General features: G+C 54.9%; 1 protein-coding gene across 3 annotated transcripts in view; it reads right to left on the bottom strand.

The window, feature by feature from the left end:
• Window positions 1-15,304, bottom strand: part of KCNJ12 (potassium inwardly rectifying channel subfamily J member 12) — a 37,724-nt gene extending 22,420 nt beyond the window's left edge. The window contains exons 1-3 of one of the 3 annotated variants that reach the window (XR_006341249.1): window positions 14,636-15,304; window positions 3,612-3,790; window positions 2,142-2,475 (exon numbers count right to left, since the gene is read on the bottom strand). The gene's annotated coding sequence lies outside the window, so the exon portion shown is untranslated. Of the gene's footprint in view, window positions 1-2,141; window positions 2,476-2,660; window positions 2,674-3,611; window positions 3,791-9,819; window positions 9,825-14,635 lie in introns of those variants that run through there. The other 2 variants (XR_006341248.1, XM_043904104.1) reach the window with 2 other exon arrangements.
• Between the last annotated feature and the right edge of the window lie 280 nt (window positions 15,305-15,584).

Genomic DNA, 15,584 nt, shown 5'->3' with positions numbered 1-15,584 from the left:
GCTCTGCCTATCCATCTCCCCTTCTCCACCCCTGGCAACCACCGATCTGCCTGTTGTTTCCATAGGTCTGCCTTTTCCAGAACATTTGGTAGCTGGAATCAATGGCACAGCATGCAGCCCTTCGGGATTGGCTTCTTTCACGCATACGGCTAAGTATGCATTTGGGTTCTTCCATGTCTTTTCATGGCTTCAAAGCTCGTTTCTTTTTAGTGCTAAAGAATACTGCACTGTCAGGGTGGACCACAGTTTATTTATCCATCACCTACTGAAGGACATCTTGGTTGCTTCCAAGTTTTAGCAATAACCACTAAAGCTGCTAGAAACATCTGCATGCAGGGTTTTGTGTGCATATAAGTTTTCAGCTTCCTTGGGTAAATACCAAGGGGTATCTGTTGGGTCATACAGTAAAATATGTTTAGTTTTATAAGAAACATCCAAAGTGTCTTCCAAAGTGACTCTACCATTTGTATTCCATCAGCAGTGATGAGAGTTCCTGTTGCTCCACCTCCTCGCCAGCCCTTCTGAAGGTATGTAGCAGTATCTCACTGTTGTTTTGACTTACACTTCCCTGAAGATAAATGATATAGAGCATCTTTTCATATGTTTACTTGCCATTTGTATATCTTCTTTTGCTGAGGTATCTGTTCAGGTCTCTGGTCCGTTTTTTTTTTTTTTTTTTATTGTCTGTTTGTCATTTGTTCTCTATTGCTGAGTGTTAAGAGTTTTTGGTTTATTTTGGATAACAGTCCTTGATCAGATGTGTCTTTTGCAAATATTTTCTCCCTGTCTGAAGCTTGCCTTCTCATTCTATTGACATCATCTTTCCCAGAGCATTTAATTTTAATGAAGTCCATCCAGCTTGTCAATTCTTTCTTTCATGGATCATGCCTTTGATATTGCATCTAAAAAGCCATTAACTATACCCAAGGTCATCTTAGTTTTCTCCTACACCATCTTCTAGGAGTTTCATAGCTTTGTGCCTTACATTTACATTGATGACCCAGTTTGCATTAAGTCTGGTGAAGGGTAATGTGGTCTGTGTCCAGATTAAGTTCTTTGCATGTGGACATCCAGTGGTTCCAGCACCATTTGTTGAAGGACCATCCTTGCTCCCCTGCCTCCACTCCACTGTCAATGATCTGTTGGCTGTGTTTGTGTGTGTCTATTTCTGGGCTCTCTATTTTGCTCCATTGATCTATCTGTCTGTTCCGTTGCCAATCCCACACTGTCTTGATTACTGTAGCTTTATAGTAAGTCTTTAAGTCAGTTAGCATCAGTCCTACAACTTTGTTCTTCTCCTTCAATAGTGTGTTGGCTGCTCTGGGTCCTTCACTTCTCCATATAAACCTTAGAATTAGTTTGTCGATATCTACTAAATAACTTTCTGGGATTTTTGATTGGGATACATTGAACCTGTAGATCAAGCTGGGAATAACTGACATCTAACAATATTGAGTCTTCCTATCCATGTACATGGAATATCTCTCCATTTATTTTAGCTTTTCTTTGATCTCATTCATCAGAGTTTTGTTGGATTTATATCTAGGTAGTTTGAGGGCTTCCCTGGTAGCTCAGGTGGTAAAAATCCACCTGCAATGCAGGAGACCCGGGTTTTATTCCTGGGTCAGGAAGATCCCCTGGAGAAGGGATAGGCTACCCACTCCAGTATTCATGGGCTTCCCTGGTGGTTCAGAAGGTGAAAAAATCTGCCCACAATGCAGGAGACCCAGGTTTGATCCTAGGTCAGGAAGATTCCCTGGAGGAGGGCATGGCAACCCAGTATTCTTGCCTGGAGAATCCCCACTGATAGAGGAGCCTGGCAGACACGACTGAGCGACTAAGCCCAGCACAATTTCATTGTCGGGGTGCTAATACAAATGGTATTGTGATTTTAATTTTGGATTTCACTTGTTTACTGCTAGTGTATATGAAAGTGATTGACTTTTGTACATTAACCTTGTATCCTGCAACCTTGCTTTAACTGCTTATTAGGTTGGTGCAAAAGTAATTGCAGTTTTGCATTGTTAACCTTTGCCATCTGATATTGGAATACATTCTTAAATAAATGTGGTTATGTTATACATCATTTTAATGCACATATTTTGCTTTATTTTTTTTGCTAATGACATCACTTGCTATTTATTTTATATGTAGTTTAGACTATGGAAATGATGTTTGACAAAAAGCAAATTCAAGCAATTTTCTTATTCGAGTTCAAAATGGGTCGTAAAGCAGTGGAGACAACTTGCAACATTAACAGTGCATTTGGCCTAGGAACTGCTAGCAAAGGTACAATGCAGGGATGTTCAAGAAGTTTTGCAAAGGAAGTGAGAGCCTTGAAGATGAGGAGCATAGTGGCCTGCCATCACAAGTTGACAACAACCAACTGAGAGCAATCATCAAAGCTGATTCTCTCACAACTGCATGAGAAGTCACCGGAGAACTCAGTGTCGACCATTAACAGTCATTCAGCATCTGAAGCAAATTGGAAAGATGAAAAGCTCAATAAGTGGGTGTCTCATGAGCTGACTAAAACCAAAAAAATTGTTTTGAAGTGTCATCTTCTCTTATTCTATGCAACAACAACAAACCATTTCTCTATCAGATTATTGTGACATCTGACAAAAAGTGGATTTTATATGACAACTGGTGATGACCAGCTCAGTGGTTGGACTGATAAGAAGGTCCAAAGCACTTCCCAAAGCCAAATTTGCACCAAAAGAAGGTCACGGTCACTGTTTGGTGGTCTGCTGCCCATCTGATCCACTACAGCGTTCTGAATCCTGGTGAAACCATTAAATCTGAGAAGTATGCTCAGCAAATCGATGAGATGCACCCAAAACTGCAATGGGCCCAATTCTTCTCCACGACAACACGAGACTGAATGCCACACAACCAGAGCTTCAAAAGTTAAACAACTTGGGTTACGAAGTTTTGCCTCATCCACCATATTCACCTGACCTCTCACCAACCAACTACCACTTCTTGAAGCTTCTCGACAGGTTTTTGCAGGGAAAACACTTCCACAACCAACAGGAGGCAGAAAATGCTTTCCAAGAGTTCATCTAATCCCAAAACATGGGTTTTTACGCTACAGGAATAAACACACTGATTTCCTTATTTCTCATTGGCAAAAATGTATTGATTGTAATGGTTCCTATTTTGAGTAATCAAGATGTGTTTGAACCTAGTTATAATGATTTAAAATTCACATCTGAAACTGCAATTACATTTGCACCAATCTAAATAGTTCCATGGGCTTCCCTGGTGGCTTGGTGGTAAAGAACCTGTCTGTCAATGCAGGAGATGCAGGAGACACAGGTTCGATCCCTGAGTCGGGAAGATCCCCTGGAGAAGGAAATGGCAACCCACTCCAGTACTCTTGCCTGGAGAATCCCATGGACAGAGAAGCCTGGTGGGCTACAGTCCATGGGGTCGATTGCAAAGAGTCGGACACAACTGAAGCAACTTAGCATGGAGCACGGAAATACTTCCTGGAGTTTTTGTGTCAATTTCTTCAGATTTTCTACATAGATGATCATGTCATTTGTGGATAGAGACAGTTTATGTCTTCCTCCCCAATGTGTATATCTTTTACTTCCTCTTCTTACCTCCTTAGCCAGGATTTCCAGTAAGATGTTGAAAAACAGTCATGAGAGACGACTTCCTTGCCTTGTTCCTGATTCTAGTGGGAAGTTTGTCATCGTTCAGTAGGATGTCACTTCTAGATTTCTGTAGCTGCCTTTAACAAGTTGAGAAAGTTTCCCTCGACTCCTAGTTCACTGAGAATCTGTAATTACAAACGGATGTCGTCTGGGCTTTGTTTTGTCCCCTGGTATGTCCTGGTGCTTGGAGGAAGCATCGGCCCATGGCAGGCCCTCAGTGGTCACCTCTGGAAGGAACGGGTGCAGCATGTAGAGAAGGCTTTAGCAGGGAGAAGGAGACACCACAGCGCTGGCCTTGGGTGGGTGGGAGCGGAGGGGCCGAGTGGACATGGAGCACAACAATCCAGTCACAGGAAAGGGATGAAGGCAGGGTAAAGGGATGCAGGTGGCGGGAGGTGGGAAGTCACAGGGAAGGGATGCAGGCGTGGTGAAGGGGTGCAGGTGGCAGGAGGTGGGAGCTGCAGTGGGAGCAAGTAGAAGGCTCCTCTTCGATTTTCTCAGTAATGAGGAGGCCACACTGTCGGCTGAGAGTCCAGGAGCTTAGAAGGGAGGCAGGGCCCCAGGACCAAGATAGCAGCTTCTGGATGGAGAGGGAGGAGGTGGGTCTGGGGCCAGAGCAAGAGAGGGGTTCATGAAGCACCAGGGCAGAAGACAGTCATGCCCTTTAAATCTCATCTCCTGCATGTCCAGGAGGGACAGGGCAGGCTCAGGAAGCAGGTGGCAGGGGACCAGGGCACCAGGGATGGTTCTGAAGGGCTCTCTAAGTTCCACTGGCTGCACACTCACCCTGGGAGGCACGGGCACTACCACAGCCTTCTGTGGGGCCAGGGCCAGACACCCCTCCCCTGAGGTACCTTCTTTGCTCCACCAGCCCCAGTCCTTGCCGAGGACTTCTACTCAGGCCACGTGAATTCATTTAACTTAGGTCCAAAGTGAAGTGGATGGGGGATGAATCGATGGGCAGTGCTGCTCCACCCCAAGCAGCTCCCCTGTGCCCTCGCATCCTAGCCTCTCAGCAGCACTCACGGGAAGGTCTGCGGAAAGTCCAACACACCCACCTACGCAGAAGCACAGAACTCAGCCCTGGGAGGGGTCAGGGCTCCCGGGACAAGGGGCTGATGGAGAGATGGGAGCCTCCCCTCTGCCTAAGGAAAGGATAAAGGAGGCCTGATCCCTACCCTGAGAGCTTTAGCAGGGCCCTGGCCTAAATCTTTCCCTTGCATGAGCCTCCCAGCACAGAGCAGTTGCTCAAACAATGACCTGTCTTCCTATCCCAGTTTTGTGGGAGTAAAGATGAGGGAGATTGGACCAGCCCCAAGTCCTGTGGCTGAGGTCTCAGGGGATGGAGGGGGGAAGATCATTCAGCCCCTCCCCTTCTTAAGCCTCAATTTTCCCAGTGGTAAAATGGATAGGCCGCTGAGAACCCTTCACCATCTAGGCTTCTGAAATACTCCTAAAACCTGGCACACAGAATCACGTTTGAAAGGGCAGACTTCGCCCTGTTTCTCAGAATAGTGAGACTCAGAAGGGTGAAGCTACTTGCCTGGAGCCACAAACAGGGCAAGGGGCAGCCCTACTTAAATCCAGGCCAACCTGGCTCATGCCCAACACTGCACCTGGATCCTCAGCCCAGGTCTCAGCCTTCCCTCAAGGGAGAGCCCAGCAGGACCCGTGGCCTTCCTACAGGACCTCACGTCTTTGGAAGGCCCTGGGGCCTCCAGCCTCGGCGCTTCTCCACCTGGCCGCCTGCCTCCATTGGTGCCTCATCTCTCAATCCTGCCCCTCTCCCAGCCAGTACATTTGAGAATTAAATGAGACAAAGTTCGGGAGAGCACTGTGCGCAGTGCCTGGAACCAGAAGCCAAAGTAAACAGTCATCTTCATTATTATCTTTGGGTGCCGAGTCTCAGTGAAACATCAGAGCACTTCCTGAGAAATAAAGGCACCCAGTGACACCATGGGTTGCTGAAGTCACAGCCAAGGCAGGCATTTTGCTGAAGCATCCAAAATATCCTGATGGTCATCAGGAGCCAAGGGAGGGGGCTGAGGACACCCAAGCTCCCGGGGCAGCAACCTCAGGCCAGCAGATCCCAGCAGCTCAACAGCACATCAGCCATCTCCAAAGGGACTCTGGCAGCCTAGGGAAGCAGCCAGGATGGGGACACAGGAATATTGAAGCCCAACTTTCTCTCTCCAGTGACAGCAGGCTTGCAGGGAAACCAAGACACCTGAGGAGGCCCTGCAGGCTCCAGGTGCAAATGGACTATTAGAAATGAGAGAGGCTGGGCTGCTATGTGAGCTCTTTGAGCCTCAGTGTTGGCATCTGGAAAATAGGGCAGCTGCTTCTCCATCCTTGGGTCTAACCATGAGGACCCACCAGGATGAGAAAGGGTGCCACATGTGGCAGGGGCACCAGGAAAGACCTCAACCTGGAGAAGGACAATGGTTAAGGAAATAAGCGTTCAGCAGGAGCTAGCAGCAGCCAGGAAGGGAACCACAGAAAGGTATTTCAACAGGAAGAAAAGCTCCACTGGCTCTAAAACGAGAAAGGTGCCCGTGGAGGCGCTGACAAGGACAGAGTCTCGTCCTCTCTCCCAGGGGCAGGGAGCGACCACCCTGGAGGGCACATCGCTAGTGGCTCTAAGAGTTGCCAAGGCACAGGCCCTCTGACCCAGCAGGGCCACATGCGGACTTCTTGCTTGTGTAATCCTGGCACAGGGACCTCAGGACCCAGGTGATCACAGCAGCGTTATGTGGGGTGTCGAGGCCGCTCATGAACCAGAAATCCAGCCCAATGCATGCAATGCGGGTGACTGTAAAACCACTCTGCTCATGGATGTACTGATCAAAGGTGCCATCTACTATACCCCTCCTCTGCATTTACTCTGAGAGTTCCCAGCAGTCTGATGAGGAGGAGGACCATCAATGCCTCCACTTGCAGATGAGCAAATAGAGACACAGAAGAGTCAAGCGATCTGCCCAAGGACACACAACTGGTAAGCAGCACAAACCAAGCATACTGAATGTGCTTCTCTCTCCAAGATACATTGCCCAAAACTACATATTTTTCTTAAAGGAGAAAAAAATCAGGACGCAGGGCAGCATACCCAGGTTGACCACGTGTAATGGGTTGAGTGATGGCTCTCCCAAACTACGTGTTCACCCAGTACCTGTGAATGTGAGTTCATTTAGGTAAAGAGTCTTTTCAGATATAATTAAGCAAGGGATCTGGAGATGAGATCATCCTGGATCATACACACTAAGTCACTTCAGTGATGTCTGACTTTGTGTGACCCCATGGACTGTAGCCGCCAAGCTCCTCTGTCTATAGGATTCTCCAGGCAAGAATACTGGAGTGGGTAGCCATGCCCTCCTCCAGGGGATCTTCCCAACCCAGGGATCAAACCCATGTCTCTTAAGTCTCCTGCATTGATAGGCGGGTTCTTTACCACTGAGTCATCAGGGGAAAATGGCCCTAAATCCAATGACAAGTGTCCTCTAGAGAGGAGAGAAGACTCAGGGAGCAGAAGGCCATGTGCAGACACATGGAAGGGACACGTCTACCAGCCAAGGAACCCCAGGAAGCCTCAAGGAGGAAGCGACTCTGCCAACATCTTGAATTCAGACTTTGGCCCTGGAACTGAGAGACAATAGCTTGCTCTGTTTTAAGCCCCCCAGTCTGTTTTGTCTTATTATGGAAGAAAGTAGTACAGACTCCACCTGCTGCCCACCATCCCACTTCTATTTTCCCCTTGGGACCTAGCTGACCGATGGAGATGGCAGCTCCACGCAGGGCAGTGCAGACAGGTCAGCCGTGCAGATTTGTTCAACCACTTGCCCTCATGTGCCCAGTTCCCAGATGAGCAGACTGCGACCACAGGCTCAGGTCACAGCTCCCAGGGGTGCTGCTCCCCCGCCACCCTCTCCTCCAGTGTCTGATCTGAGGCCCACCAGGAGGGCAGCTGGGTCAGGAAAGGACCCAGAGCTTGGTCACCTCGCTCTGCAGCCTCAGGGTCAGGGCATCTGCCACAGGATTGGGACAAAGCCCACAAGTGCCCTGAGGTTATAGCTGGCAGGGCCAGCAGAGGAAAGAAAGAAGGTGGCTGGGGTCTCCTCTGCTATGAAGCCCCCAGGGAGGGGACAGGCCATTCTGTGGCTGCCCCCAAGGACTTCTGAAGGCATCCCCTCCAACGGTCCTGAAGGCTCCTGGAGCTGGGCAGGGGGTTGGGGGGAACTTGGCCACCCTGGCCAGGCAGGTGCTGCTGACAGCTTGAGGCACAGCGGGCCAAGGTGATGGGCACAGTTAGCCTCCGGCCTGCATGGCAGAGGGGCTGGGGGCAGGGAGCGAGGAGGCTGCCCTGGCTGCCCTGACCACAGAGCTGGAGCGGAAAGGGGATAAGAAAACAGATTCCCAGACCGACGCATGATGCTCACATCCACTTCACAAGCAGGACTGCTGAGGCTCAGGCTGATCACCCGGGCAGTCCTCTCAACTCAGCCTCTCAGACCCTTTCCACAGGGGCCCTCAGTGGGGCCAGGCGGGGACCGTCCTTCTGATTCCTCCAAACCAGGTGACAGGAGTGATGGAGGCACCCAGCAGGAAGTTCAGTGGCAGATTGAGGGTGACCGTCCCCAGCAGAGGCCTGTTTCCCCCCCCCCCACCACCACCCCCAGGGCCTCAGAGGAGCAACCTGGCCGGTGCTTTCCCTGCAGGGTCAGGCACCACACCGGCCTCAGCCGCACATTTGTCCATGCTGGACCACATGGTCCCTGAGACCCAGAGGACATGGACAGCCCAGGTTTGACTGCAGCAGGGTGACCTCCCCACGGATGCTGAGCCAGGGCTCCACCCTGGGCCCCTGGAACTAGGATTTCTGAGGGTGGAGCCAGATCTGGATTCTCCAACTGCTGCCCGAGGGGGCTGAGGAAGGAGGTACCCCAGCAAAGATCCAACACACCTGCCAGGGCTGAGATACACCAATTCTGCAATTCCAGGGTCTCTGTCCCAAAGAGGCCACAACCATAACTCAGAGCCCACTGCCTGGGAACTTGGGTGGCTGTGTGTTCCTAGATTCCACAGCTAAGATTCCATGGTCCCAAGGCTCTGACTTAGCCCTCAAGCCAACACCATTGAAGGAGATAGGATGAAGCCCCTGGGGATGGGGCCTGGGCACCAGCATGTACAGCAGGGATGGAAGATGAGAAACATGGAAATGGGGATGGGGAGAGAGACACAGGGCGCTGCCGATGGATGTACTGGTGAAGCACTCGGACAACCCAGAAAGTTCTCTAATGACAGTCACCTCAAGAGCATGTAACTTCATGGTAGGGGTGAGGGGAAGACAAAGTTTGAGAAAAAGAAATTCATTTCTATCCTTAAAATTGTCTGATGCTTTACCATGAGCATGTAACACTCTTGTCATAAAAAGCTGTGATAATTAGCAGAAGAATATGACAAAGTCTATGCTTCTTTAAGTGTCTGTTCACTTGTTTCATGATCCCCCCAACTGAGACATCAGTTCCCAGGCCCCAGCCCCAGGCACAGGGCATAGCAGTGATGCTTGCTGGAGACTTAATTGTCAGAAGAATGAATAATGCTGAATTCTGAGCTCCTCGAGGCCTGTGTCGCCTGTGTCACTAAAACTCACCCATCGGAGACCTCCAGGGCTCTTTGAGAACAGAAAGAGAGCCCAGCAAGGATAGCGAGATCTAGGGGCCCATCCCAAGGGTGTCATGTGAGAGGGGCTCCAGGGCCCTGCCCACACCCTGCCTCCACAAGGTCACGGCCCAGGCCCCTGGGAAACCCCACCTCTGAGCCCCCACCTGCCCCCAGATCCCAGCTCCCGCAGGAGTCGCCAACATCCATCCACCTCTACCCTCCCAGTGACAGTGACCCAGAGAGGCACCTCTCTGGAAAGAAGCCAGATGAAGCCAGCTCCCCTTGGCACCCCTGGCCCAGCTTGGCCTGGAACCAATAGCCCAGAGGCACAGGGTCGGGGCAGGGGGTGGCGTGACTGCTACCACCCAGAATGCCAGCTGCTGGCAGAGATTTATTTTTGCTTTAAGTGCTGGGGAATTGCAGGCTGGAGCAGCCAACTCAGGGGGCTTGGGTTGCAGCTGGAAGGAGAGGAGGTGGGCGGGGAGTGGGGGCACACAGCCCCTCCCTGACCTCGGCCATCGGCTGTTCAAACACACACACAGAGCTCAATACCTCGCTATCTCCACATTCCCCCCACCCACCCACCCAGCGCAGCTCTCCAAGGGATGCCTCCAAGATGCTGTGAGGAGGCTTTAGGGGCAGAGGGTCTCAACTGCTGCCCCCAACTCTGCTCCTAGAGAGACCCGCCACCTCCAGCTGGGGCTGGCCCCCTCAGGCCACAGGCTGCCCACTCCCACAGTGGGCATGTCCCACCGTCCTCTCCCCCAGGAGGCCCCCACAGTTGGGGACCATGGCCACAGTGAGCTGGTGGAACCAGGTTGTGTCCCAGAGGTGAGCTCAGGAGATGAGCTCTCAAGGTACTAACACTCCAAGACAGGAAACATGACAAACACGAGGTACTGCTTTGCCCAGGGGAGCCTGGAGAGGCAAGACCTGAAGGTGATGAGGGCGGAGTCAAGTGGACATCTGCAGGGGAGTGTCAGGGCTGGAGCTGGCCTTTGTGCTGGAGGTGCAGAGGGGAGGGAGCAGGATGACCTGACGGGAAGAGGAAGTGAAGGCATAAGGAGGACCAGTCTGCAGGGCCCGGTGGACCAGGACGAGGAGGGCCCAGAGCCCAGACCCTAGGGGCCACGCAAAGAGAGCCATGTGTGGCGCTACATGACTGAAGGCTAATTAGGGGCCCAGGGCCCCCACGGCCTCACGCAGCCTTTGCAGCTGCCACTTCAGCAGCTGGGCAGGAAGAAGGAGCAGCGGGACACGGGTGGGGTGAGTGGAGGCAGTGGAGTGGGGAGGGCACTCGCCTGCCCTCGCTGGGCCTCAGTTTCCCCACCTGTCCAAGGGGAGGAAGGTATCAGGGGAGGGGCAGGTGTGCCCAGGGTCACTCACAGCTAAAGCCCCAGCAGTGGCCCATGCCCTCCTCCACAGAGCCCCCTCCACTCCACACCCTGTTTCTTTTAGGACCCCCTGCAAGAGGCACACACAGAAGCTCACATTTCACTGTCCCGTCCTGGGCATCTCAGAAGCCTCCCAGCCAGGTGCTTTGATCCCACTTCACAGATGACAGACTGAGGCCCAAGAGGAGAAGTGACTCGCCACAGTCAGACCACCGGCTGCACTTGCCCCAGTTGCCTGCCCCAAAGTCTCTCCCGAAACAAGGAGATCCCTGAGGGCAAGGGCCGGGTCTCCATTTACTCAACACCCATTAATCACCTTCTGTATGCCAGACGCTGCACTGGGGCCACAGCTAAGTAGAGAGAACCAGAGTCTCCACCCCAGGAGCACACTTCTGCTGAGGCTCTGCGGCAGAGAAAGCAGCCCAGACACAGACCCGCTGAACATTTACAGAGCTCCTACTGCATGCCAGGCCTTAACCAGGCCCTGAGGACACAGCAACCTGGGACTGGGATGGCGGGCAGACACCAGGGCCTGTAGGGGACCAGCCCTGGGTGCAGGAGCCGCCTCAGTCAGCCTGGCGCAGAGACGCATCTGGGCAGGGTATCTGGGGGATGCAGGAAGGTGGGCTCTGGGTCAGAGCCGTGTTCCAGTCTCTCCGGGAACCTCCCTGGGACTCAAAAGCTACTGCCACCCTCTGCACTGGCTGACCATTAGGAAATTAAATCAGCTGGCAGAGTGCTGGGCCCTCAGCCAGTGCCCAGTGAGGGCTCCAATTCTGCTCTCGGCCCCAGATCCTCTGGAAAACCCGCCCGCCTGAGCCTGGCCTCACCCCCACCCCCACCCCCATTCCCCACCCCCATGGCTTCTCTGAAGCCTCTGAGCCTCCTGCTCTGCCCGCAGCCCAGTTTCAGGCTGGCTCTCTTTCATCTCTGGCCTTCCCCTGGCTGTCTCCCTACCACATGGCCAAATTCCTCTGGAGCAGCCATCCTGTGGACCAAGCCCACGCCCACCACACCTTCCGAGTGGCCAGCCCAGCCTCCACCCCCTTGCTGTCCATGAGCTGCCTCCCCCAGCCCCTCCTCCAGGTCAGCGGGGGCCAGGCTCCAGCTGCAGCCCCAGGGGAGGGGCACGTGTGCCCAGTGTCACTCACAGCAAAAGCCCCAGCAGGGGCCCAGCAACAGGCACCAGGTGAACCCAGTCAAAGGAGAGCCAGCCCCAGCTGGGAGCAGCAGGCTGAGAGTGGGATTCAGGTGGGCCCTGAGGGGGCTCCAGCAGCCTCCAGCCTGGAGCCAGACAAGGGCCACAGAGGCTGCTGGGAGTGACGGTGCATTTGCTTCCACCCCAGACGCTGTGCCAAGGCTCCGGGTGCCATGCTTGGTGCTGCCAGCCATGGCCCAGGGCACCTGAGGCCTCGCCAGGCCAGAGGAATCTGCCCACAGCCAAGCCGGTCCCAGTGCTTCCCAACGACAGGGCGCTGCCGTCGCTGTGATTGCTGTTACTGTTATCACTCCTGTCGCTACCACTTCACTGCCTCCGGGCCACCCGTGTCACCTGGTCCTGTCTGGGCACACATGAGAGGAGGGACAGCATGGCCCTGGGACAGGAAACCCACCAGGGCGGCCCTCTGGCCTAGGGAGAGCAAGGTGGAGTTTTATGCTCAAACTCCTGACAAGCTGTGTGGCTCTGGGCAAGATCTTACCCCTCCCCGGGCACCTTTTCCTCCCAGTACAGCACAGTTCACTGAACATCCTTCCACCAGGCACATATCTCAGGGGGTCCCCTCCTGAGCAACCGGCAGCCCAATGGGGGTCTGACATGGCAGTCGGGCATGGGAGGAGGTCCAGGGAGAGACCAACAAAGTCAGGCTCTGCCCCTTTCACCAAGGGAAGGACCATCGCATTCAGGTCTAGGGATGGGGCTCTGCTCTACCCTCAGCTGGACAGGGGGCACAACGTAAGGTCTGGGACTGGGGATTCAGATTGGTGTGTCCCAGTCACAGTGGTAAAGAATCCACCTGCCAGTACAGGAGACCTCAGTTTGATCCCTGGGTTGGGAAGATCCCTTGGAGAAGGAAATGGCAACCCATGCCCATGTTCTTGCCTGGAGAATCCCATGGACAGAGGAGCCTGGCGGGCTACAGCCCATGGGGTTGCAAAGAGTTGGACATGACTGAGCACACAAACATATACACACACAGGTGTCTTTAAACACCTGTGTTTATAGAATGCCCAGCACATGCTCTTAGCAGTACATCAGTAGAGAAGAGGGACCTCCACTGCTGTCCAGCATACTGGTGCCCACTTCTTGTCCCCAAGGGTGCTCAAGCAAGCCCCTCCCCCTTGCACCCTGCTCTCCCTTGGGGCCTTGGCCCCAAATGATGGAAGCCCCCTTTCTGGAGCTGCCAAAATTGGGTCCCCTACCTGGAAGGGAGGGGCTGCCGGAAAGCTGAGGGGCAGATTTTGCTGGGGAGTTTCTTTGGGATGGGAATCCAGCATGAGGTGGAGGTGCTCTTCTCACAACGGAGGAGTGAGCACGCCACAGGAAGGCCAGAAGCCCCCACTGCTCCATGGGTTGTCCGCTCTCTGGCCCTCCCTGGCCACATGGTGGCGGTCGGGGTGGAGACCTGTGATGAGGCACGGCAAAGGAGCAAACTAGCACAAGGGGAGGCTGGGGTCTCAGTCGGGCAGCAGCCAGGGCCTGGCTGTCCTTTGCACCTAGGGAGCAGGTGAGGGGTAGGCCAGAGGCTACCACCTTCTGGGTTCACACCTTCGAGGAGGCGGCTGCTGATTTCAGGGGCGTGTGGGCGCCTCTGTGCTCCCAGGAAACCGAGCCTGAAAACCCCGGGCTGTGGGACGCAACATGGATATGGGGGACAGGAGGTCCCCAGCACTTTATTCCAGGGTCTGTCCTGGGTACGGGGGAGCAGAGAAGAAGCGGGCAGTGGTCCCAGGCAGGGCAGTGCTCCCGGAGGATGAGCCGCCCAGGAAACGGGAAGCAAGGTGGCCAGGTCCTAGCAGATTCAGGCCGTGGGGAGGCAGAACTAAAGACCACCTCCAAAGAGACACTTTCCTGTGCTCTCCCATTCTGAACACAGGTGTTTAAATATTCACATGACATGTGCACACTCGTCAGAACAGGCCTCGAATCCCATCTGAAGCCCGACAGGAGCTCTGCGCCCAGCTGCTCTCGCCGGGGCCCCTCCCCGCGCCCCAGGACGTCCAGAGCAGACCGCGGCACAGTGAGGGGACCCCGGCCCTGAATCCGCCGGGCTTCTCAGCCAAGCCCCCTGCTCCGCGATCAAGGCCGATTTCTAAAAGCAAAGAGAAAAAAAAAAAAAAAAAGGTGCGCCTGGACTCACTGGCTAGCTCACTCGCCAGCGGAGAACACCGTTTCCAGAATGTTTTTGCTCCATTAGAGCACAGAAGATGGGAAAGAGAGCCGACTCCAAGGACCCGGAGCCCTTGGGCCTGGGGGCATTTTCCCGGCCGACAGTAATCCGCACTTCCCTCCGCACCCCGACCCCGGTCGGGGGTCTCCGGAGAAGGTCATGGATAAGACTGACGCTGCCCACGAAAGTGCCTTCCCACGCTCCCTCCCGAATCTTTTCGTGCAAGTAGTCCAGAAGGGGACCGTGGGCGCCTCAAAGTTTCCCGGAGCGCCCCCAGGACGAAGGTTAGCAAGAAGCGAAGTTCCTTGGTGGCGGTGGCTGGAGACATGGCAGGGGAGAAAAGCTTGCAGTCAGCATTTCCTCCGATAGCTCACCAGGGAGGGGGAGAAAGGGGAGAAAAAGAAAAAACAGAAAACGAGAGGACGAACCAAGCCCGCCGTCCCACCTGCCCTGCTGCGGCACCCTCTCTTGCTCGGTCGGCCCGGGAGGGGACCGGCGGGGAGCTGGAGCCGAGCCCCCGGGCGCTTACCTCGGTCAGTGCCCTGGGCACTGCGCGCTCCGCGTCCTCCGAGCTCCGGGCGGCTGTTCCTGGCCCCGGCAGCCGCCGCGCTGCCTGCATCGCTGCCGCCGCCTCAGGGCAGCCCCCGGGGGCGCTCCATGCTGAGGGGCGCGTCGGTCTGGGCCGCCGATCGCCCTGGTCCAGCCGCGGGTCGGGGGCGCGCGCCTGGACGGCGCCCCCGGTCGCGGGGCGCACGCTCCGGTCGGCGCGGTTGGCTTCCGTCCCTCCGTCCGGCAGCTCGTGCGGCCGATCCAACCCCTCCCCCGCCTGCTGCTATCTGATCCCGGGCTGGGCCCGGCGCGCTCCCCTACGCCCAGGCGCCCCGCGCCTCCACGCCCGCTCCGGCCGCTCGCCCTCAGCTACGGTTCCCCGGGAGGCGGTGGCAGAGGCAAGGCCCGGAGAAGGCGGGGAGAGTGGAATGGAGGGCGAGGAGGCGGCAGGAGACTGAGGCTCGGCGCGCTCCCAGCTCCGCGCCCGGCTGTCACCAGAACCCAGCTCGGCAACAACTCTAACTCTCCGCCGAGAGCACTCCCGCTCTGAGCCGCTCCGCCGCCGCCCCCGCCCACCAGACCCAGGCCTGACCGGGCGTCCCTGGCCCCGGCCCCCCTCCACACACAGACACACCACCAGCCACTTGCGCACTGGAGCGCGCGCGCGAGCGTGCACACGCGCGCGCACACACACATACACACACACAGGCGGAGGCATGTCCTCCCAGGGACCCACACAGGTGCATGGCGAAGGCACACACAGCCAAGTACACGAGCTCAGGCGTCTGGATCCACACATGCAGAATGCATGCTGTGACATACATGATGGTTGAAAGTGCACAGGTGGGATAAACACTCATACTTCCACGTGCAGGCTGGTGGCTGCAGGAGGGCACCTGTGCACAGATAGCAACTTGCACATTCCCATG

Source organism: Cervus elaphus, chromosome 5, assembly GCF_910594005.1.
Source record: "Cervus elaphus chromosome 5, mCerEla1.1, whole genome shotgun sequence".
NCBI classification, from domain to species: Eukaryota; Metazoa; Chordata; class Mammalia; order Artiodactyla; family Cervidae; genus Cervus; species Cervus elaphus.
This window is presented reverse-complemented; position numbering and strand designations above follow the sequence as displayed.